Source organism: Microcaecilia unicolor, chromosome 10 (genome assembly GCF_901765095.1).
Source record: "Microcaecilia unicolor chromosome 10, aMicUni1.1, whole genome shotgun sequence".
Classification (NCBI taxonomy): Eukaryota; Metazoa; Chordata; class Amphibia; order Gymnophiona; family Siphonopidae; genus Microcaecilia; species Microcaecilia unicolor.
The window spans coordinates 8,441,250-8,465,698 of record NC_044040.1 but is presented as its reverse complement, the minus strand read 5'-3'; positions in this window follow the sequence as shown (position 1 = coordinate 8,465,698).

Sequence of the window (24,449 nt, the reverse complement as noted above, 5' to 3'; positions counted from 1 at the left end):
ATGCTTGGAACAAACTCCCTGAGCCCATACGCCAGGCCCCCTCCCTACCCATCTTCAAATCATTGCTCAAAGCCCACCTCTTCAATGTCGCCTTCGGCACCTAATCACTACACCTTTTCTCAGGAAATCTAAACTACCCCAACTTGACATTTCGTCCTTTAGATTGTAAGCTCTTCTGAGCAGGGACTGTCCTTATTTGTTAATTTGTACAGCGCTGCGTAACCCTAGTAGCGCTCTAGAAATGTTAAGTAGTAGTAGTAGTAGTAGTAGTAGAAATTGTGAATGAGCCAGAACTTCCTTGTTGGGAACCAAAGCTAAAGAAGATATCCCAAAATCAGAGAAAGGAATTCTGCAAATGGGCCCACAACGTGGCACCAACCCAGCTTATCCTGGACCACCTCCGTCTTGTGCCAAACTGACGGTATGTTATATCCAGAAGTGGACCAGAGCAGGCCCTGATAAGATATCCTGAATCTAAGCTTAAACCCTTCATAAGCATTAAGGCATCCTTTGCTATGTGATCTCGGGCAAGTCACTTAACCCTCCATTGTAACCCCTCTGAGGACCAGAACCTTTGAGCTACACCTGAAAAGATGTGAGCTAAATCTAAATTAAAAAATAAGATGGAGGCTTGCTGTATTAATGGTGGTTATTGAAGGTCTGAGTTCTTCAGTGACCTTGTTGAGGCATTCTATACCAGCGGTTCAATCGTTTAAGTATGTAGGGGTGTTGATGAATGATAACCTCTCTTGTACTGAGCAAGCCAACATGGTAGTCTGTTGTAGGTATATGATTGCTCCGGAAGCTGCGGGTAGTCAGTGGTTTGGTGGACTGTGACTCATTTTTGACTTAACTGCATGGTTTGTTCAAGACGCAGTTGGAGTATGACAACACAATTTGGACTGGTCTGTCTCAAATGGATTTGAGTAAGTTACAGTTGCTTCAGAATATGGCAATACGCCTTCTTGAGGGGGGGGGTATAAATATGAGCACATTACCCCTTTGTATTTATGGCTTCGTTAGTTACTGGAGTACTATCGGACACGGTTCAAGGTTTTAGTCTTAACCAACAAGATGTTTTGCACGGGACCCCGCAATCTTTAAGAGCATTGTCGCGGCTTTATGTACCCGGTAGGGACTTGCATTCTGCATCTGGACTCTTGCCAGAAGTACTTGTAGTGAGTTGTTCTCACTTAGAGACCACACGGAAGGGAACGTTTTTTTTTTGTCTCTCTCCTTGGTTATGGAATGTGCTCTCGAGAAGTGGAGTCATTGTCCTCTTTTAAGCGATTGCTTAAGGCTTATTTTGTTTTTTCATCAAGCCTTTTCTGTTTCACTCCTCGGTAGTGAACATACCTGATAGCATGTCTCTTGTTTCTTATAGTTCTGTTTTGATACACTTGCTTTTAGAAAGAAGTGTGTTGAGTGATTGATCATCTGTCCTGTTTTTATTGTAGTTCTTTTTCATTCTTGAAGTTTCTTTATTTGAATATTGTAAACCACTGAGATTGTCAATGGTGGCGAGGCAGTATATTTAATTAAAAGGTAATTTGTAAATAAATATATAAATAATGTCACAGTCAATTTAATCCCTCACCTCCCGATCTCCTGACAGACCCCAGAGCATAAAATGTCTGTAGCACTGGTGGGAGATTATCGGCATCAGGGTATAAACTTTGAAGAAAATATTGCTTAAGAGAAATCAAACTACATACAGGAAAATTAACAAACCTCTAAGAGCATTAAAAGTTATGTATCAGCCTAAACATCTCCCTTTTTTTTGGGGGGGGGAGCCAAGGATTAATTGATAAAGAAGGAAAGGAATGCCAGTTTAATTAACAGAAAAAGGACAGCACAGCCACAGCGACATAGACATCAGGAAGCAAGACAGCTATGCTAAGCTACCTCCCGCGGGAGGTGGTGGAGAGGAAAAGAGTAACGGAATTCAAACATGCATGGGATAAACATAAAGGAATCCTGTTCCAAGGGAATGGATCCCCAGAAGCTTAGCTGAGATTAGGTGGCAGAGCCGGTGGTGGGAGGTGGGGCTGGTGGTTGGGAGGCGGGGATAGTGCTGGGCAGACTTATACAGTCTGTGCCAGAGCCGGTGGTGGGAGGCAGGGCTGGTGGTTGGGAGGTGGGGATAGTGCTGGGCAGACTTATACGGTCTGTGACCTGAAAAAGACAGATACAAATCAAGGGGCTGGTAGTTGGGAGGCGGGGCTAGTGCTGGGCAGACTTCTATGGTCTGTGCCCTGAAAATGACAGATATAAATCAAGGTAGGGTGTACACAAAAAGTAGCACATATGGGTTTGTCTTGTTGGGCAGACTGGATGGACCATGCAGGTCTTTTTCTGCCATCATCTACTATGTTACTATATAGAGGCTCATTTTCAAAGCACTTAGCCTCCCAAAGTTCCATAGAAACCTATAGAACTTAGCCTCCCAAAGTGCTTTGAAAATATGCCTCTATGTTAACTTAGCCACTGTAACCTGGACTCCCCCCCCCCCCACCCCCCCAGCTCCCTCTCACATTTCAGAATGAAACAATGCAAGTACAAGATATAGATGATGTTGTTATTCCTTGTCCAAACCCATAGATGGGAATTCTTTTGTTGAATGTGGCCATTTCTTTGGTGGTGGTCATGCAATGTTCGTAGTAGCTCAATATCACCAGTTACCGGTCCAACAACGAATCATTTATAAATTGGCTATCCTTACAGTTAAAGCTTTCAGGCTAGGCTTTCCTGACTATCTTTCCTCTCTCGCTATCCCCTACTCACCAGCAAGGGTTCTCCGGTCAATCAGTGATCATCGCCTAGTCTTCCCGAGTCCTAAATTTGCACATCTTGAATCTACTAGGCATAGCGCCTTCTTTTTCTTGTCATCACACATCTGGAACAATCTTCCCCTTCTTCTTCTTGGTAACCTCTCTTTTCGTAGCTTCAAATCCAAACTGAAGATGTGGCTTTTCAAACAGGCCTTCGGAGACGAAGACTGATGGGAGCCACCAGCGAAACCCATCCCCTCTCCAAACAGTACCAGTCCTTTATCCTCTTTTCCCTCCCTCACCCTTTTTTTTCTTTCCTTTACCTCTTTTATTCTTGTTTTTGCTTTTCTTTCCTTTTGTGTGATTGTTTTATCTTTCCTATTATTAATGGAGTGGAGGAGTAGCCTAGTGGTTAGTGCAGTGGACTTTGATCCTGGGGAACTGAGCTCAATTCCCACTGCAGCTCCTTGTGACTCTGGGCAAGTCACTTAACCCTCCATTGCCCCTGGTACAAAATAAGTACCTGAATGTATGTAAACCGTTTTGAATGTAGTTGCAAAAACCTCAGAAAGGCAGTATATCAAGTCCCATTAACAAGATTCCAGGCACAATCTCAAAGAGTAGCAACATTCCATTTAGAACCCCAATGAATATCAAGATTCCGGAATCCCAAGGAGTGGAGGAGTGGCCTAATAGTTAGTGCAGAGGACTTTGATCCTGGAGAACTGAGTTCAATTCCCACTGCAGCTCCTTGTGACTCACTTAATCCTCCATTGCCCCAGGTACAAATAAGTACCTGTATATACTATGTAAACCGCTTTGAATGTAGTTGCAAAATAACTCAGAAAGGCAGAATATCAAGTCCTATTTCTTCATTGGTAGTATGTAAACCGCTCTGCTCATCAGGACAGTATAGTAAACTGCAATAACTATGTTCAGACACACTAAGACAGAGAAGAGCAACCTTGGTCCTTGAGGGCCACAGCCCAATTGGGTTTTCAGGATTTCCCCAATGAATATGCATGAGATCTATTTGAAATTTGTTTTGTTACATTTGTACCCCGTGCTTTCCCACTCATGGCAGGCTCAATGCGGCTTACATATTATATACAGGTACTTATTTGTACCTGGGGCAATGGAGGGTTAAGTGCCTTGCCCAAAGTCACAAGGAGGTGCCTGTGCCTGCAGTGGGAATTGAACCCAGTTCCCCAGGACCAAAGTCCACCACGCTAACCACTAGGCCACTCCTCTACTCAATGGCTTGCCACTATTCTATGCATAGAGCACATGCATATTCATTGAGGAAATCCTGAAAACCTGACTGGTTTTTGGCCCTCAAGGACCAAGGCTGCCCAATGCCTTCACTAGAAGGTCCATTTAACAAAGTGCTGCAAATATGTGTGTGTTAGTTGTAAAAATTAATCTCCCCTAATTGCAAAGCCACTGAGGTAAATGTTGGGGGTAGCTGCCTCTTCCCATGTAGTTAGGAGGTAAATCCATAAGGTAACATATACTATAATGAAGCTGCACAGAACTGAACAGGTTCTTGGGTGAGTTTTCTTGGACCCGGGAGGTGTCCAGGGCCGCTGAGAGGGGGCGGCGCGGGGGGGAGGGGGAATGATTCCCCGGGTCTAGCCTCCAAGGGGTGCCGGGCACCAGAAGGTTCTGCAAGGTGATTGCCTTAATGCGAAACACAGGAGCAGGAGAGTGACAGACCAAGGGAGGAGGAGACTCAGGAAGGTGCGAGAGCAGGGAGTGACAGCGACCTGAGGGGGGGGGGGGAGTAGCTGCGGTGGCCCTTTCCCAGGTTTGACTCTGTCTCTTGGCAGCCACTTGATCTTTATGAAGGAGAGGGTGCTCACAGGAAAATTAGGGAAATGGATCTTGTATCTTTGATGAGCCCCAGGTAAGAGAATAAAAGAAAAGAAGGAAACTTAAAAGAGGAAACGATCAGTGTTTTCTTGTTAGGGAAGAATGTTGCACGTGTTTATTGATTGTTGCCGGGAGTCTGGCAGACACACAAATCGCAACGGTCATATAGTCTATTCTGTCTGGAGAACTAGTTTACTGGGAGACTTATTTTCAGATAATTGCTTGACTCCGCTGTAAATTTATAGAATTCAGTGACTTTTCTCCATTTAATGCAGTATACATTTTTTGAGACAAAATCTCTACCCCCTAATTATTTTTCACAGTTCTTTGATTTTCGCCCAGAGCTTTGGATTACCACACATCTCTCGTAGTTCCTTAATGTTTCCCAACTCAGGCCATGGCCATGTAGAATCTTTATTTATTTATTTGTTACATTTGTATCCCACATTTTCCCACCTATTTGCAGGCTCAATGTGGCTTACATAGTACCGTAAAGGCGTTCGCCAATTCCGATATGAACAAATACAGTAATGTTGTGGTAGAATAAGGTTCGAGTGTGCAGACACATCAGGGAATCGTAGAGAGGAAGAGTTATTATATGGCCGTTACGAGCCTTGGTTTCGTTGGGTTGCAGGGCACAGGCATTTAAGTTGGGTCGGTAGGGTATTCCTCATCGTGCACCTGGAAATGCATTTAAGAGGTAAAAGAAAAAAAAAGGCATATCTAGGTTTAAGCACAATAAGCATTTTATGGCTTTAGTAATAATATAATTACATAACCGGACATCAGAGTACATTACTATAATTATAAGTACATAAGTACATAAGTAGTGCCATACTGGGAAAGACCAAAGGTCCATCTAGCCCAGCATCCTGTCACTGACAGTGGCCAATCCAGGTCAAGGGCACCTGGCACGCTCCCCAAACGTAAAAACATTCCAGACAAGTTATACCTAAAAATGCGGAATTTTTCCAAGTCCATTTAATAGCGGTCTATGGACTTGTCCTTTAGGAATCTATCTAACCCCTTTTTAAACTCCGTCAAGCTAACCGCCCGTGCCACGTTCTCCGGCAACGAATTCCAGAGTCTAATTACACGTTGGGTGAAGAAAAATTTTCTCCGATTCGTTTTAAATTTACCACACTGTAGCTTCAACTCATGCCCTCTAGTCCTAGTATTTTTGGATAGCGTGAACAGTCGCTTCACATCCACCCGATCCATTCCACTCATTATTTTATACACTTCTATCATATCTCCCCTCAGCCGTCTCTTCTCCAAGCTGAAAAGCCCTAGCCTTCTCAGCCTCTCTTCATAGGAAAGTCGTCCCATCCCCACTATCATTTTCGTCGCCCTTCGCTGTACCTTTTCCAATTCTACTATATCTTTTTTGAGATACGGAGACCAGTACTGAACACAATACTCCAGGTGCGGTCGCACCATGGAGCGATACAACGGCATTATAACATCCGCACACCTGGACTCCATACCCTTCCTAATAACACCCAACATTCTATTCGCTTTCCTAGCCGCAGCAGCACACTGAGCAGAAGGTTTATAGTTTATAGTTTAATATTTTTTATTGGATTTCAACATAATGCAACAGAAGCAGGAACTCACCACAGTTCAACAAGCAACAGTTACAAACATGGCAAAACTGGAGCTCACATTCAAGAAACAACTAATCCACAACTAGAAACACATTAAGAAAAAGGGGGAAGAAAGAGGAGGTGGAGAAATAATTACAAAAAAAGGAGGGGGTGCTGGAGGATACGAATCCAGACATGGAGCATGCATAGGCCACAAAATACATCAACCTCAGTGCTTAACTCTGTACCGAAGCAAAATAGGACACCAGTGGCAGCCATTTTTCCCTATAGGAAGCGAAGCGAGAAGATTTCTTCGCCAGATGTAATTCGAATTTGTACATTTGGAGCAATGAGTTCCACCATTCCTGATAAGTGGCCTGATGTAAGGACTTCCAGTGAGAGAAGATCACCTTCAATGCCAAAGAGACCATGGCACCAACAAGAGCCCCCTCACTAGGAGTTAACTGACCCCCCAAAAGACTGTTCCCAAAGAATCGCAAATTGATACGAGATGGAGCCAGGGAGGGGAAAAATGGCTACCAGCTGGGACCAGACTTCTGACCAGTACTTGTGAAGGCACACACATTCAAATATAAGATGCCTGAGAGTACCCGTTTGGGAGTGGCAAGACCAACAGACAGCTGACATTCCAGCTTATAATCGAAAGACAAAAACGCCTATATTGCGACCTAAATCGGGAGATAGGCGTTTATCTCCCAAAAACGAATAACGCGGTATAATCGAAAGCCGAACTTGGACGTTTTCAACTGCACTCCATCGCGGAAGCGTACAAAGTTGACGGGGGCGTGTCGGAGGCGTGGTGAAGGCGGGACTGGGGTGAGGTTATCACCCGAACAGAGATGGGCGCCTTTCGCCGATAATGGAAAAAAAGTATGCATTTGTAGCTAGAATTTAGGGCACTTTTCCTGGACCCTGTTTTTTCATGAATAAGGCCCCAAAAAGTGCCCTAAATAACCAGATTACCACCAGAGGGAATCGGGGATGACCTCCCCTGACTCCCCCAGTGGTCACTAACCCCCTCCCACCACAAAAAAATGATGTTTCACAACTTTTTATTTTCACCCTCAAATGTCATACCCACCTCCCTGACAGCAGTATGCAGGTCCCTGGAGCAGTTGTTAGGGGGTGCAGTGGACTTCAGGCAGGTGGACCCAAGCCCATCCCCCCCTACCTGTTACAATTGTGCTGCTTAATGCTTAGTCGTGCAACCCCCCCCAAACCCACTGTACCCACATGTAGGTGCCCCCCTTCACCCCTTAGGGCTATAGTAATGGTGTAGACTTGTGGGCAGTGGGTTTTGAGGGGGATTTGGGGGGCTCAACACACAAGGGAAGGGTGCTATGCACCTGGGAGCTCTTTTACCTTTTTTTTTGTTTTTGTAAAAGTGCCCCCTAAGGTGTCCGGTTGGTGTCCTGGCATGTGAGGGGGACCAGTGCACTACGAATCCTGGCCCCTCCCACGAACAAATGCCTTGGATTTATTCGTTTTTGAGCTGGGCGCTTTCATTTTCCATTATCGCTGAAAAACAAAAACGCCCAGCTCACAAATTGTCGAATAAAACATGGACGTCTATTTTTTTCGAATATACGGTTCGGTCCGCCCCTTCACGGACCCGTTCTCGGAGATAAACGCCCATGGAGATAGACGTTTTCGTTCGATTATGCCCCTCATTGGCTTTAGGTACATACCACAAACATATGAAAAGGAGCAGAGGGGGAAACCCCAGACAAACATGAGCACAAGCTCATAAAAAATGTGCAGTTAATTCTAATAATAGATGTTAGCCAAACAGGCTAATTGCCTCACGCTATAAAATAAGGCAGCGGAAGATGAGCTTAAACATCTCTTAGCGTTTAGACTACCCCAACTTGACATTTCGTCCTTTAGATTGTAAGCTCTTCTGAGCAGGGACCGTCCTTAGTTATTAATTTGTACAGCGCTGCGTAACCCTAGTACCGCTCTAGAAATGTTAAGTAGTAGTAGAGTGGAGAGTCGACAACATATAAGACCTTCAATACATAAGAATTTTTTTTTACTCTTTTCCAGAACAATCTGAACTTTTTGAACTCTTAATTCTGTTTATTATATATCTAACTGAAACATCCATGCTTCCAGAAGGAGAACAACATAGATCTTCCTTTCTGGTTTAATCTTGAAATATCATTTCATCATCTACAGATACTGGAGCCCTACGATAATGATCATTAAAAACTCCCCCCCCCCCCCCCCCCCTCCACGATATTCAGTGCTATTTAATCAGTCAAACCGCTGCTGACTGGTTAAATAATACTTAGCCGGCTAACTGCCAATACTCAGCGGGGATAACCGGAATTGTTTGTTTTCCTGTTATCCGCATATTTTTATCTGGAATATAAATGAGTACACTAAACTTTAAAAAGTGTACATAAATGGAATGTCCTGGGCTGTCTGAGGAGTGGAGGAGTGGCCTAGTGGTCAGGGTGGTGGACTTTGGTCCTTGGGAACTGAGTTCGATTCCCACTTCAGGCACAGGCAGCTCCTTGTGACTCTGGGCAAGTCACTTAACCCTCCATTGCCCCATGTAAGCCGCAATGAGCCTGCCATGAGTGGGAAAGCGCAGGGTATAAATGTAACAAAAATAAAATAGATACTATTGGAGATTCTACATGGAATGTTGCTACTATTGGAGATTCTACATGGAATGTTGCTATTCCACTAGCAACATTCCATGTAGAAGACTGCGCAGGCTTCTGTTTCTCTGAGTCTGATGTCCTGTGCAGGTCGTCAGACAAGCAGAAGCCTGCGCGGCCACATTGGTAATCTGCAAGGGCCGACTTCTACATGGAATCTTGCTAGTGGAATAGCAACATTCCATGTAGAATCTCAAATAGTAGCAACAGTGGAGGAGTGGCCTAGTGGTTAGGGTGGTGGACTCTGGTCCTGGGGAACTGAGGAACTGAGTTCGATTCCCACTTCAGGCACAGGCAGCTCCTTGTGACTCTGGGCAAGTCACTTAACCCTCCATTGCCCCATGTAAGCCGCATTGAGCCTGCCATGAGTGGGAAAGCACAGGATACAAATGTAACAAAAATAAAATAGATACTATTGGAGATTCTACATGGAATGTTGCTATTCCACTAGCAACATTCAATGTAGAAGGCTGTGCAGGCTTCTGTTTCTCTGAGTCTGATGTCCTGTGCAGGTCGTCAGACAAGCAGAAGCCTGCGCGGCCACATTGGTGATCTTCAAGGGCCGACTTCTACATGGAATGTTGCTAGTGGAATAGCAACATTCCATGTAGAATCTCAAATAGTAGCAACAGTGGAGGAGTGGCCTAGTGGTTAGGGTGGTGGACTTTGGTCCTGAGGAACTGAGTTTGATTCCCACTTCAGGCACAGGCAGCTCCTTGTGACTCTGGGCAAGTCACTTAACCCTCCATTGCCCGCCGCATTGAGCCTGCCATGAGTGGGAAAGCGCGGGGTACAAATGTAACAAAAATAAAATAAGGACAGGTGGTACCTGATTTTTAATGGAAGATGCCAAAGGGTGAGTTGAATGAACGAGTAGAATCAGTTCAATAAATACCATTTGCAGATTGTTTTTCCAAAGCATTCCCCCTAAAATATCTACATATAGGTACACGTATAGCTATTTTACCGAATTTAACTGAAACCAAAGGAAGTCTTTAGCAATTCCCCCTAAGTGCAGCAAAATACTCTATTATATTTGTTAAAATACAATCGAACGACTGAGTTCTCTTCACCTTATTAGAAATTCACGCACCTACATTCCACATGTGCCAAATTCCCCAAAGTTCTGCCCTTTCAAAATCTGATATTTATGTCTAAACCTAAATACTCTGATCTTTTTTTGCACATAAGCTCAGATTTATTAAGGAGCTGCAGTCTAGCTGGGCTCAGATGTGGAAAGGCTTTAAAATAAGAACATCCTAATTAATTGCCAAATTATAGTGAGATTCCAGTGGAATTACAAATTATGTCCACATTTATACAAAATGAATTCATCATAATTAAGGTTATGAAAATGAATACCAAATAAATTAGTAATGATTGACCATTATCAGCAACGCATTGAAATAATGGTGAATTAGCATCCTATAAACCCATGTTGGCATAGACCTTGTATAGAAGAAACGACACAATACCAAGCTGCAGATCATTTCATTAGCAGAGTGTATGGTCTGCTGGTTATTATAGCTCAGGAGGGAGTCAGGAGAGCCTGATTTCTTCCTGGCTTTAAGCATTCTCTCTGTACATCAGTCTAAAGTGCTGGATTTGGATCCCAACCGTTTGCATGATTGATTTTTGTTTTGTTGACTGGTTCTTGAAAGAATTTTGGCACTGGCAATCAGTCATTGCCTATTTCCTTAATGTTATGAACATTTTTAATGCATGTACTACTAGCCATGTGTCAGACCTGTGAGTTCTTGTACCAAGTAGAGCGCTGCCGAGCCCGGTACTCGGACCAGGTTCTGCTTGGTGGCTGGACAACTCCGGGTTTCATCTGCGCTGATTGCCGTTCCCCAGAGATTGAGCCCCTAGGTGTGGGTGGCCTGCAGGGCTTACGAGATGGAGCAGGAAGTGGGATGATGAACGTGATGGCCAGACGGGCAGCAGGCAAGAGAGTGATCCAGGTACAGGCAGAGTCAGTAGCCAGGCAGCAGGTCAAGAGAGTAATTCAGGTACAGGCAGAATCAGTAGGCAGGCTGCAGACATAAGAGTAATCCAGGTACAGGCAGAGTCAGTAGGCAGGCAGCAGACATGAGAGTAATCAAGGTAGAGGCAAGGTCAGGAGGCAGGCAGCAGACACGAGTAATCCAGGTACAGGCAGAGTCAGTAGGCAGGCAGCAGACACAAGAGTAATCCAGGTACAGGCAGTGTCAGTAGGCAGGCAGCAGACATGAGAGTAATCAAGGTAGAGGCAGAGTCAGTAGGCAGGCAGCAGACACAAGAGTAATCCAGGTACAGGTAAGGTCAGTAGGCAGGCAGCAGACACGAGAGTAATCCAGGTACAGGCAAGGTCAGTAGGCAGGCAGCAGACACAAGAGTAATCCAGGTACAGGCTAAGTCAGCAACAAAGAACAAAGTAGAGAAGAAGTACACTACTGAGCAAGTAATACCTACCAAAGTAGAAGCCGAAGCAAGGAGTCTAGGGAGAGCTCAGCTGATAAAGTGCTGGCATCTGACATCAGCAGGGAGAAAGGGCATAGCCATAGGACAAGAGCGGGGGAAGGAGGAACCGGAAGACCAATAGGAGAGAAGCAAGGAAAGCCAGGCAGAGGAAGAGCAGACCCAGGTGGGTGGAAGCAAAGCAATCAAGGAGCCTGGAAGCCAGGCAGAGAGAGAGAGAGCAGATCCAGGTGCATGGAAGCAAAGCAATCAAGGAGCCTGCAGCCAGAGAAGAACCACATACAGTGGTGGAAATAAGTATTTGATCCCTTGCTGATTTTGTAAGTTTGCCCACTGACAAAGACATGAGCAGCCCATAATTGAAGGGTAGGTTATTGGTAACAGTGAGAGATAGCACATCACAAATTAAATCCGGAAAATCACATTGTGGAAAGTATATGAATTTATTTGCATTCTGCAGAGGGAAATAAGTATTTAATCCCTCTGGCAAACAAGACCTAATACTTGGTGGCAAAACCCTTGTTGGCAAGCACAGCGGTCAGACGTCTTCTGTAGTTGATGATGAGGTTTGCACACATGTCAGGAGGAATTTTGGTCCACTCCTCTTTGCAGATCATCTCTAAATCATTAAGAGTTCTGGGCTGTCGCTTGGCAACTCGCAGCTTCAGCTCCCTCCATAAGTTTTCAATGGGATTAAGGTCTGGTGACTGGCTAGGCCACTCCATGACCCTAATGTGCTTCTTCCTGAGCCACTCCTTTGTTGCCTTGGCTGTATGTTTTGGGTCATTGTCGTGCTGGAAGACCCAGCCACGACCCATTTTTAAGGCCCTGGCGGAGGGAAGGAGGTTGTCACTCAGAATTGTACGGTACATGGCCCCATCCATTCTCCCATTGATGCGGTGAAGTAGTCCTGTGCCCTTAGCAGAGAAACACCCCCAAAACATAACATTTCCACCTCCATGCTTGACAGTGGGGACGGTGTTCTTTGGGTCATAGGCAGCATTTCTCTTCCTCCAAACACGGCGAGTTGAGTTCATGCCAAAGAGCTCAATTTTTGTCTCATCTGACCACAGCACCTTCTCCCAATCACTCTCGGCATCATCCAGGTGTTCACTGGCAAACTTCAGACGGGCCGTCACATGTGCCTTCCGGAGCAGGGGGACCTTGCGGGCACTGCAGGATTGCAATCCGTTATGTCGTAATGTGTTACCAATGGTTTTCGTGGTGACAGTGGTCCCAGCTGCCTTGAGATCATTGACAAGTTCCCCCCTTGTAGTTGTAGGCTGATTTCTAACCTTCCTCATGATCAAGGATACCCCACGAGGTGAGATTTTGCGTGGAGCCCCAGATCTTTGTCGATTGACAGTCATTTTGTACTTCTTCCATTTTCTTACTATGGCACCAACAGTTGTCTCCTTCTCGCCCAGCGTCTTACTGATGGTTTTGTAGCCCATTCCAGCCTTGTGCAGGTGTATGATCTTGTCCCTGACATCCTTAGACAGCTCCTTGCTCTTGGCCATTTTGTAGAGGTTAGAGTCTGACTGATTCACTGAGTCTGTGGACAGGTGTCTTTCATACAGGTGACCATTGCCGACAGCTGTCTGTCATGCAGGTAACGAGTTGATTTGGAGCATCTACCTGGTCTGTAGGGGCCAGATCTCTTACTGGTTGGTGGGGGATCAAATACTTATTTCCCTCTGCAGAATGCAAATAAATTCATATACTTTCCACAATGTGATTTTCCGGATTTAATTTGTGATGTGCTATCTCTCACTGTTACCAATAACCTACCCTTCAATTATGGGCTGCTCATGTCTTTGTCAGTGGGCAAACTTACAAAATCAGCAAGGGATCAAATACTTATTTCCACCACTGTACACATGGCTCAGGGCTGTGCCAGTCAAGTGTGTGTGTTGACAGGACCCTGCGCAGCCCGAGGACTCCGCTTGCATTGAGGTAGGGGACATGACACCATGTGAGGAACTTGGAAAAGCAATAACATTCTTTCACTTTGCCGAAAGGAAAGATGTGTAATATGGAAGGGTACCATTCACCAAAACAGTAATACTTCACTATTAACAGTGTGTTCAGTCTTACATACTCCAAAAGTTATATATGTTTATATATGAATTATAGGAAGGAAAAACCTCAGACTTCTGAGGTTGACTTTATACTTTTCTACCCATTCATATATCCATCACAGGCATGAAAACCTTCCAACCTCCCTACTTTCACTGAAAGTTCCCCCCCCCCCCCCCCCCAATATTCAATATTAAACGCTGATTGTCGCAGGCTAAATTATCCCCTGATATTCTGTGCCAGGTCATGTCCATGCACCGGCACTGAATATTGGGAGATAATTTGGGGTGGGCAGGCTTCTGTAGGTTATGCGGACCTGGCCGATATTCATAAGACATATGCGGCTCCGGCTGAATATCGGGCTGCTCTGGCCCGCATAACATTTTTTTGTTTTTTTAAGAAATAAAGCCCCTGAGCCCCCTCCCATCCCAATGTCTCCTCTTTTGTTCCTTCCCTCCTCCCCGCACATTAAGACACTCCCTCCGCAAGACCCTCCACTCCTGCCTCCCCCCAATGATACCTTCTGGTGTCATTCAAAACACGATGATGAGTTGTGACATTTAATAAACTATTTTATTTCAAATGTAACATTTTAAAGCACAGGTTTTCAACCTCGGTTATTTCCCGCCTTCCATTCTCCTATTGCCTTGAGTCAAAATTGTACATTTAGATTCACAGGCCCCAGACTTGCCCTTCCCAATGTTTTCAAGGTAAAGTACCCTTTTGTTCTTCTCAAAGAAAAATATTTGAAAACGGTACCTGCTCTAATATGTCCTCTGTGGCTCATTTTAACAAGGAAAAAAATGTAGACCAGGGAGTCCTTACCGACTGAATTGCTATAACAAAAACTCCAGGGAATTGTAACTTACACTGTGTGCTGCAAATGTCACTGTCAGATAAGGGGGAAAAATACTCTTTAAAAGTTGCTAGTATAATGGGTTCAGCTTGTCACGAATTTGAGAAAGTAGCCAACCATGTTAACAAATAGATAGCATTCCCCCTCTGACACGCAATGCAAGCGCAGTGTACGCTTTTCTAATTAATAGAAAACCATCTTCTCCCTTCCTGCACTCCGCCTTATTTCTTCTGCCAAGAAGCAACTTGACATCTATTGAATTAAGCACAGTTCCACTTTCGAAAGACTTGCATCCTTCACCTCACTCCATCCCTCCCAAAACAAAATGTATGTTAGGCTAAGGAGGTCAGAGCTCTTCAGCTCGGTGAAGAGGCAGCTGGGGGGGAGGGTATGATACAGGTCTATAAAATGATGTGTTGAGGGGAAAGGTAATCGGTTGTCCGCTCTTTCAAAACATGGAAAGACTGTATGACAGCAGTACATTTAAAACAAATTGGGGAAAATAATATTTTTGCTCGGTGCATTATTAAGCTCTTGAATTCATTGCCAGAGAATGTGGTAAAAGCTTGTTAGTGTAGCATAACTTTAGACAAGTTTCTGGAAGAAAAGCCCATAAACCATTATTAAATTAGACCTGGAGAAAGCCACTGCTTATCTCTAAAACAGTGCCGTAGTGAGGGCTAATGGCACGCGGGGCGGGTTGCCGCTGCGCACCCCCCCCCCCCCGGGTGCAGCACGGCGCGACCCCCCCTCTGTGGCGCACCCCCCCCCCGGAGCGCAACTCCCCCCCCCCCCCCGGACAGCATTCTTACCTGCGGGAGGGCCGATCCGCCCCGAGTGAACGTCACTCGGAGCTGCGTCGGCCCCGCTGGTTCCCTGCTCTCTCTGCCCCGGAACAGGAAGTAACCTGTTCTGGGGCAGAGAGAGCAGGGAACCAGCGGGGCCGGCACCCCCCGAGCGCGTGCACCCGGGGCGGACCGCCCCTCCCGCCCCCCTCTTCCTACGCCACTGCTCTAAAATAAGCAACATGTAATCTGTCTACTTTTTGGGGATCCTGCCAGGTACTTAATCCGAAGAAAAACTACTGCCTGCTGGATCATTGGTTTGCACCCTACTCCTTCTGTTGAAGTTCTTCAGCCATGATGTTTCACTGGTACCTTTTTTCCGCTATTTGACTTTAAGCGCTCATTTGATATCAAGTCTCTGTGCGGTTAAATTCATTTTTTTCTGCCTACACTGTTTATGTTCAATCCATAAACACTTGCCCCACGATATTCAAAAGCATTTAACTGCCCGGGATTGGCTCCTAGCCGATTAAATGCCTCATAACCGGCTATCTGGCGATATTCAGCGGTGTATAGCTGGCTATCTCCCACTGAATATCGCATTCCCAGAAATTAGGTGAAATGTTATAGAATATCTCCATTTACACACCTAACTGCCTTTGGCAGGTGTAAATTCTCGTTGAGCTGGTATTCTGTACTACTACTACTACTACTTATCATTTCTATAGCGCTACTAGACGTATGCAGTGCTGTACACTTGAACATGAAGAGACAGTCCCTGCTCTACATAACTTACAATCTAATTAGGACAGACAAACAGGACAAACAAGAGATAAGGGAATATTAACGTGAGGATGATAAAATAAGGGTTCTGAACAAGTGAATAAGGGTTAGGAGTTAAAAGCAGCATCAAAAAGGTGGTAACGGTCATTCCATGCAAAGTGCCCTTTACGGAATAGCAGCGTAGCTCAGATCATCTCGGCGCCTACCTTTGGGTGTCCTTTATTGATTTTCCCCATGATGTCCAATTATATCACACCCGTCCTGCAAAAACGACACCAGCTCCCAGTCCCATACAGGGCTAAATTTAAAACTCTATGTTTGATTTTCAAGGCACTCAGAAAAAACGGAGCAGACTATTTGAAGAATAAGTTAGCGCTCTAAACACCTTTCAGACCTCTAAGATCCTCTCAAGGATTATCACTATCTGTCCTCTCATCAAAAGAAATTGTACCATGTGATACCAGCCAGTGAGCCTTCTCAGGAGTAGCCCCCACAGTCTGGAATTTACTCCCAGGGGGGCTACATCATAGGCGCCCAGTATAAGAGGCTTGGACAGGCTAAGCCTCCCCTGCTGTGCTCTGAGAGGTTTAAATTGTTGATTTACCTCCATCCTCACAGCAGGAGCTGCAGTGAAAGCCCTCTAGCCTTGTGTAACCAATTGTAGCAATTGGTTTATGGTTTGTTTACCTTACTGCTGGGAAAGCAGGGGGGGTTGGCTGGAGGTGTCCTGGGTTGCCAGGGAGATATTTAAGGAGGATGACTTCCTGACCTGCACTGAGGACAGACAGCAGCAGAATCGGATACTCGGCCAGCATAATCAGACAAAGTCACCAGACAACAAAGGTAGAAAAGATAATTTTATTTTCATTATAGTGTTTGGAATATGTCCACTTTGAGAATCAGGTGCTCACCATTAAAAGTTTATATTTATTTACTTATTTATGGCATTTTATCCCACATTAAACATGAATTAGGGTGTTTTGTGGCTCTACATGAGAATTGTGATGATATGATCCCTTGTTTCATATTGTTGACGGTCTGCATTTTTCGTATGGGTGGTATATTGGTGTATTAGGTTCTGTCCAGTGTAATATTTATGGTACAGTAAGGTTCTGAGTGTGTTTTTGCACAAAGTTGTGCATAGTGTTTTGCAGTTGAGCGATTGTGCTTAGAATATGTTTTGAGCAACCACTTTATTCTTTGACATATGATACATATCTAATATCTAAATGTAATAAAAGGTATTAATTGTGACTTTTATTTTTATTTATTTATTTTTTTCTGTGTGTAATCAGACAATTGATTTAAGCTCCACCCTTGGCCCCACCCCTAACCCTGCCCCTTTAGCCTCCCCAAACAGTTGGGCCATCGACAGCCTATGGGCTACATCTAGCTCATTCAGTGCAAAAAGTGTGAAGAAGGGTGCTATATTGGAGAAACGAGCCAGAGGATATAGAGGAGGTTCAATTTACATAGATACAACATTAAACATTCCAGTGCTAACCAGGATGTCACTTCTGTGGGGCAGCACTTTAGGAAACCAGAACACTGCATCAATGATCTGATGGTAAGAACACTAAAAGGATATTTTAAGACAATACAGGAATGTAAGACCTTTTGAAGTCAAAATGATGAAATATTTTGATGGAGGAGTGGTCTAGTGGTTAGGGTGGTGGACTCTGGTCCTGAGGAACTGAGTTCGATTCCCACTTCAGGCACAGGCAGCTCCTTGTGACTCTGGGCAAGTCACTTAACCCTCCATTGCCCCATGTAAGCCGCATTGAGCCTACCATGAGTGGGAAAGCGCAGGGTACGAATGTAACAAAAATAAAATAGATACTATTGGAGATTCTACATGGAATGTTGCTACTATTGAGATTCTGTTGCTACTATTGGAGATTCTACATGGAATGTTGCTACTATTGGAGATTCTACATGGAATGTTGCTATTCCACTAGCAACATTCATGTAGAATCTCAAATAGTAGCAACAGTGGAGGAGTTGCCTAGTGGTTAGGGTGGTGGACTTTGGTCCTGAGAAACTGAGTTCAATTCCCACTTCAGGCACAGGCAGCTCCTTGTGACTCTGGGCAAGTCACTTAACCCTCCATTGCCCCATGTAAGCTGCATTGAGCCTGCCATGAGTGGGAAAGCGCAGGGTACAAATGTAACAAAAATAAAATAGGTACTATTGGAGATTCTACATGGAATGTTGCTACTATGGGAGATTCTACATGGAATGTTGCTATTCCACTAGCAACATTCATGTAGAATCTCAAATAGTAGCAACAGTGGAGGAGTTGCCTAGTGGTTAGGGTGGTGGACTTTGATCCTGAGAAACTGAGTTCAATTCCCACTTCAGGCACAGGCAGCTCCATGTGACTCTGGGCAAGTCACTTAACCCTCCATTGCCCCATGTAAGCTGCATTGAGCCTGCCATGAGTGGGAAAGCGCAGGGTACAAATGTAACAAAAATAAAATAGGTACTATTGGAGATTCTACATGGAATGTTGCTACTATGGGAGATTCTACATGGAATGTTGCTATTCCACTAGCAACATTCTATGTAGAAGGCTGCGCAGGCTTCTGTTTCTGTGAGTCTGACGTCCTCAAATAGTAGCAACAGTGGAGGAGTGGCCTAGTGGTTAGAGTGGTGGGCTTTGGTCCTGGGGAACTGAGTTTGATTCCCACTTCAGGCACAGGCAGCTCCTTGTGACTCTGGGCAAGTCACTTAACCCTCCATTGCCCCATGTAAGCCACATTGAGCTTGCCATGAGTGGGAAAGCGTGGGGTACAAATATAGCAAAAAAAAACAAAAAAAGACACCCACCAGGCTTTCTATCCCACTATAAACCATAAAATTCTATTGCTTTGTCACCCTCTTATCAGCCATCCATCTCTCCCCTAACCTATCCCACCCTCTTCCTGTGAGACTGTCACTGGAATGATTTTGTGTTTCACTTATATATTCTGATATTTGTCAACATTTGCTTATTTCCGATCTGAAGAAGAAGGGTTACCATCGAAAGCTAATCAAAAAAATGTATTGTTAGTCCAATAAAAAAGTTATCATCGTATTTTCTTTTCTCTGTTTTGATTTATTTCTTCTTATTATCATTAATATCATGGACCTAAAGAAGAGAATCAGTGTTTCTCGAGCAACAAGTGCCAGAGGGATTACGTGTTTTCTATTGTTGCAGATTTCTGAAACATATCATCCGCTGTTTCCTTCTCCCCCCTCCCACCTCCACACCTCATCCTTTGTAATCACTCTTGCTAAGAGTTTACAGAAATGCTTCTTTTCGCATTGGCAGCTAAGTCTTAAGAATGGCTGCACACCAAGAAAGGCAGTGAACTCTATCAAACAGTTAGCTATAGTCGTTGTGTTCAAGCACACACTTGCGTTCAATTTGTCTGAAGACATTCTGAGCCTGAAGGGGGATGTATGAGAGGAAGTTGAACTTCAGGCAGGTGAAGCCAAGATAGTTTTCATCCTCGTCAAGCAATAGATGAATATTTGATGTATCTTGGTTTTGCACAGATCAGATTTGTAAGCCGGCTGATTGACTGGGGATCTCTGCCTTATGAACTGTCATACGCCTGCTACGTTCAAAGTGAAGGCAACTGGTTGATAAATGATGCTATCGCTGATATCTCTTCTGGGGTAACTCGATAAGAAGCTGTCTAGTTTTGGTCATAAAGAACATGCATAAATGCCGGTATTTTAGTCATGTACATGTATGTGTCCACATGTGTTCGTAAATGACCATTTTTCGAGCTATGTAGTATTCTGTAAGTGTGTCGATATTTGATGGCTCGTAGTTTGCAGGTGGGCATTCACATTGTCAGAGTTTGGACAGGGCACACATTTACACGCGTAGATTATAACATGGTAATCTACTTGCATTTTTTAACCATTTAGGTGCTGGCATATACAACCAATGGTTAGTATAAGTCAATGTAGGCATTTTTTTAACCTATTGCACTCGTATTCTGTAAAAAAAAGCAAGTGCCTGTTTTATAGACTGCAAATGGGTTCTTCTGTCCTAAAAACTGGTACACCTTCATTGAATTATCTATAAAGAGGTCTCGTCTTCTGCTATATGATATGTTTGCCGCTACCGATACAGTTTGATATACTTCTCTGGGTCCAGAGCAAGGGGATGGCGGTAACATAGGGGTCCTTTTATGAAACTGCAGCAAAAGGGGATCTATGCTGGCATCGGTGCGTGATTTTGATGAGCGCCGAGGACCCCTTTTACCGCAGTGGGTAAAAGGCAAGGTTTTAAAAAAAGAAGTGGATGTGGGGCAAGTGAAAGGGGAAAGGGAAATGGGACTTGATATACTGCCTTTCTGAGGTTTTTGCAAAGCGGTTTACATATATTCAGGTACTTATTTTGTACCAGGAACAATGGAGGGTTAAGTGACTTGCCCAGAGTCACAAGGAGCTGCAGTGGGAATCGAACCCAGTTCCCCAGAAACAGAGTCCGCTGCACTAACCACTAGGCTACTCCTCCACTAGCAACATTCCATGTAGAAGCCTGCCCTTGCAGATCAGCAATGCAGCCGCGCAGGCTTCTGTTTCTGTGAGTCTGACGTCCTGCACTAGTGGAATAGCAACATTCCATGTAGAATCTTAAATAGTAGCAACAGAATCTCAATAGTAGCAACATTCCATGTAGAATCTACAAATAGTTTCAATATTCCATGTAGGATCTCAAATAGTAGCAACAGAATCTCAATAGTAGCAACATTCCATCTAGAATCTCCAATAGGGAAAGGGAAATGGGACTTGATATACCGCCTTTCTGAGGTTTTTGCAACTACATTCAAAGCAGTTTACATATATTCAGGTACTTATTTTGTACCAGGGACAATGGAGGGTTAAGTGACTTGCCCAGAGTCACAAGGAGCTGCAGTGGGAATTGAACTCAGTTCCCCAGGATCAAAGTCCGCTGCACTAACCACTAGGCTACTCCTCCACTAGCAACATTCCAGGTAGAAGCCTGCCCTTGCAGATCAGCAACGCGACCGCACAGGCTTCTGTTTCTGTGAGTCTGAGGAGTCTGAGAGAAAGTGTTGAGAATACTTGCTTCTTAGACAGGAAGGCATATCTGACTAACCATCCCCAGAAGAAAGGAAACAGTTCTCACCAGGAGTTAATAGGGGGTAGGGAGAGATGCAAATAGATCTTTCTATTTTGGTTGAGAGGAATATGACAGCAGTCTCGCCCCTATCTCTCTTCAAGTGCCACTGACATGCCTGCCTTCCTCTGTGTCCATCTCTCTTTTTTTCTTTGTTTTTTCACTAAGGACAAAAGGCAGGGATGGTGTTGCTTTACTTTGCAGAAAAGTCCTCTCTCAAGTGGTGTCTTCTGAAACAAGTTCTTTATTGCAAAACAATTAAAACAACGACCCGACACGAATCGTGTTTCGGCCGTATAGGCCTGCGTCAGGGGTCTATAAATAAATGAACATAAATACAAATCATTAAACAAACATTTAGATTTCATGTGTAACAAACTGAAATAAAAACATGTATATGTATAAACAACCTTAAAAATGAGGTATAAAAATGCATGCATTTTTATACCTCATTTTTAAGGTTGTTTATACATATACATGTTTTTATTTCAGTTTGTTACACATGAAATCTTTATGTTCATTTATTTATAGACCCCTGACGCAGGCCTATACGGCCGAAACACGATTCGTGTCGGGTCGTTGTTTTAATTGTTTTGCAATAAAGAACTTGTTTCAGAAGACACCACTTGAGAGAGGACTTTTTTGTATCCACTGTTTGCTTTGCTTCGTTGCTCTTTCGTGGAGAGAACACCTTCTGTGTGTGTTGGCTTTACTTTGCAGGCCATTATCCCAACAGCTCACCCTTTAAATATACCAGTGATTAAACTGGAGAGGTATGATGATAGGACAGCAAGACCGCATGGCGTCAGGAAGGGTTAAGCCTAAAATGAATACACTGGAAAGCAGATAAAGATGACACAGGTAGTGAAACCTTTTGACAGGCAGCGAGAAGCTCTCCAAAGCCAGAGAAATAGCTGATTCAGAGGACATGAAGAAGAAAAGCTCCACACAAGAACCACAGGATCACTCTTGAAGCAATATTAATATTTATTTAGATTTTGCTCATACCTTTTTCAGTAGTAGCTCAAGGTGAGTTACATTCAGGTACACTGGATATTTCTCTGTCCCAGGAGGGCTCACAATCTAAGTTGGTACCTGAGGCAATGGAGGGTTAAGTGACTTACCCAAGATCACAAGGAGCAGCAGTGGGATTTGAACCAGCCACCTCTGGATTGCAAGACCGGTGCTCAAACCACTAGGCCACTCCTCCACTCTAACAACATTCCATCTAGAATCTCAAATAGTAGCAACATTCCAGAATCTCAAAAAGTGGCAACATTCCATGTAGAATCTTCAATGGTAGCAACATTCCATGTATTTATTTATTTGGATTTTGCTCACACCTTTTTCAGTAGCAGCTCAAGGTGAGTTACATTCAGGTACTCTGGATATTTCTCTGTCCCAGGAGGGCTCACAATCTAAGTTTGTACCTGAGGCAATGGAGGGTTAAGTGACTTGCCCAAGATCACAAGGAGCAGCAGTGGGATTTGAACTGGCCACCTCTGGATTGCAACACCGGTGCTCTAACCACTAGGCCACTCCTACACTAGGAGCATTCTATCTAGAATCTCCAATAGTAGCAACATTCCATGTTCCACTGCACTAACCACTAGGCTACTCCTCCACTAGCAACATGAAGCCTGCCCTTGCAGTCAGCACCGCGGCCGCGCAGGCTTCTGTTTCTGTGAGTCTGATGTCCTGCACGTACGTGCAGGATGTCAGACTCACAGAAACAGAAGCCTGCGCGGCCGCATTACTGATCTGCAAGGGCAGGCTTCTACATGGAATGTTGCTAGTGGAATAGCAACATTAACATTCCATGTAGAATCTCAAGTATTTATTTATTTGGATTTTGCTCGCACCTTCTTCAGTAGTAGCTCAAGGTGATTTACATTCAGGTACTCTGGATATTTCTCTGCCCCAGGAGGGCTCACAATCTAAGTTTGTACCTGAGGCAATGGAGGGTTAAGTGACTTGCCCAAGATCACAAGGAGCAGCAGTGGGATTTGAACCGGCCACCTCTGGATTGCAAGCCTGGTGCTCAAACCACTAGGCCACTCCTACACACTCTACTCCACTAATAGTTTATTTTTAGCTAATTTCCCCCCTCCCCCCCTTTTTACAAAAGCCTCGCTAGTGGCTGCTGCATGGTAACGCTGACACAGCCATTCATTTGTGTCCGGAGAAGCTTAGCCTTACATAGATGTGCTCAGGACTCAGATTTCCTTTAATACAGGTTCTAAATTTCTTTTGTCCTTCGTTGTACCAAAGTGTTAAGGCCTTGAACTCGCCATGAACAAATGGCACCGCTTTGCATCAGTGAGCCCTCAGGTTGCTCGTGCTTCGGATCCATGAAAACTGACAGATGTCTGACTGTGTTTTTATTACTGTTTTCATTAATATTAACGTTCTCCAGACTCGGAGCAATACAGTATGGAACGTATTAACAGTTGAAAGGTTTAAGCCATGATTTATTCTACATCATGGCAGACGAGGCCCCCATGGCGAGAATTTGAACCTCTGCACTACGCATCACGATCCAACAGGAAACTCTACATCTTTTATACAGGACCCTTTTTACTAAAGTATGGTAAAACCCAAGCTTAACGTGTTTTAACGCAGGACTTTCTCAAGCACTAAGCCCAGATTTAATGCGACACTTTTTTAGGACTTTTTCTTTTCTTTTACTTGTAGGACACACGCTTAAATTTCCCAGTATTCATGCAGGCAAATTTCTCTCATGAATATTCATTGTGCATATCCTGAAAACCTGACTAGCTGGGGTGCCTCCAGGATCAGGTTTGGCTCTTGCTCCCTGGCCACTGCACCTCTTATGCAAGGAAGCTGGTGATGGGCTATCGTGGCCAGTTCATAGGGAAAGAGAAGGCGTGTAAAACCAGTGTCAGAGCCCATCAAGCTGCTGAACTAGTCCAAGGTGAAAACTGGAACAGGCACCAGACTGCCAGCAATGCCTTCAAAGGATAAGATAGAGATGAGCAGTAACTAGATTGATTACGGCCACCTAAACTTCCGGAAAATACTAAAAACCACCCTGTTTAAAAAGGCATACCCTCCCGAGCCAACTGAAATGCCTGACCTCGGCTACACAAGAATACTAAAGCACGTAATGCACATAACACAACTCTTCCGCTCTGCCATATGAACTTCAACTTACCACAACATCACATTGTATTTGTTCACACCGGAATCTGTAAACGCCTTTCCGGTACTATGTAAGCCACATTGAGCCTGCAAATAGGTGGGAAAATGTGGGATACTAATGTAACCAATAAATAAATAAATTTGGAGGAGCCAAAGGGACTGCGGGGTGGGTGGGGGTTCTCAGCATCGTCTCCAAGGACTAAGAGATGTACGACAGAGTACCATCTGGAGAAGATCCCACATAATGAAGAGCCCTATTCAG